The following is a 1017-nucleotide window of genomic DNA, read 5'->3' on the forward strand; positions in this document are numbered from 1 at the left end:
GCCCTTCACATCAAATGGAGTTTGTTTTTTTTTTCTTTTTAAATTAACCCCCGCACTACCGCCTAACTGCGGTAGTGCTTATTTTTTTCCCCAGCACCCATGGTGTGTGTGTGCAGGTGTGAGATACAGTGAGAGACACAAAGTGTATGAATCTTTATTCAATTTCCACCACCAGGAAGATAGGAAAACACCCAGGTGGCCAGTGACAACATTTCTGTTTTTCTTTGGAATTTCAAGTAGTCAAGTTTTATTTGTATTGTACAATTCTATTCACATTATCCACAATCAACAATGGTAATAGTAGAGGATGGCTTGCCACCTTCACTGCCACATTTCTCTATCATCTCCACGACATCATAGCCTTTTACAACTTTACCAAATACGACATGCTTCCCATCCAACCAACTAGTTTTGTCAGTACATATAAAGAACTGTGACCCATTTGTATTTGGCCCAGTATTGGCCATAGACAGGAGACCACGTTCAGTGTGCTTTAATTGGAAATTCTCATCAGCAAACTTCTGTCCATAAATGGACTTCCCACCAGTGCCATTGCGGTTTGTGAAGTCACCTCCCTGGCACATGAATTTAGGAATGATTCTGTGGAATGTTGAATTCTTATAACCAAACCCCTTCTCATAAGTGCACAGTGCACGGAAATTTTCTGCAGTTTTTGGGACCACATCAGCTCTGAGCTCCATCTCGATGCGCCCCACGTTCCTGCCGTTGATGCGATGTCCATGAACATGCGCGGGTTCCTGTTCGCCATGACGCCTGCACAAGAACAACATTTCTGTTTCTATCTGTCAACCAGGACTCCCTGATTGGCCCAGCTTAACAGTTCCAATCAGGGAACTAATATTCTATGATATCCACCTGGCTGATCTCATTCCAACCACAACAGCGATAATGACCAGATGATCTGTTTTTGTGACTTTGATTGCAGGATTAATATAGGCCAGAACATCAGGCATAGATTCCTTGCTCTCCTCAAGACTGCCATGGGATATTTGGCAT

The 1017-nt window shown here is 43.1% G+C and overlaps 1 pseudogene; it reads right to left on the minus strand.

The window, feature by feature from the left end:
- Positions 1 to 230: 230 nt before the first annotated feature.
- On the minus strand, positions 231 to 769 carry LOC132829709 (peptidyl-prolyl cis-trans isomerase-like; annotated as a pseudogene).
- Between the last annotated feature and the right edge of the window lie 248 nt (positions 770 to 1017).

This window comes from Hemiscyllium ocellatum, chromosome 29, assembly GCF_020745735.1.
Source record: "Hemiscyllium ocellatum isolate sHemOce1 chromosome 29, sHemOce1.pat.X.cur, whole genome shotgun sequence".
Lineage (NCBI taxonomy): Eukaryota > Metazoa > Chordata > Chondrichthyes > Orectolobiformes > Hemiscylliidae > Hemiscyllium > Hemiscyllium ocellatum.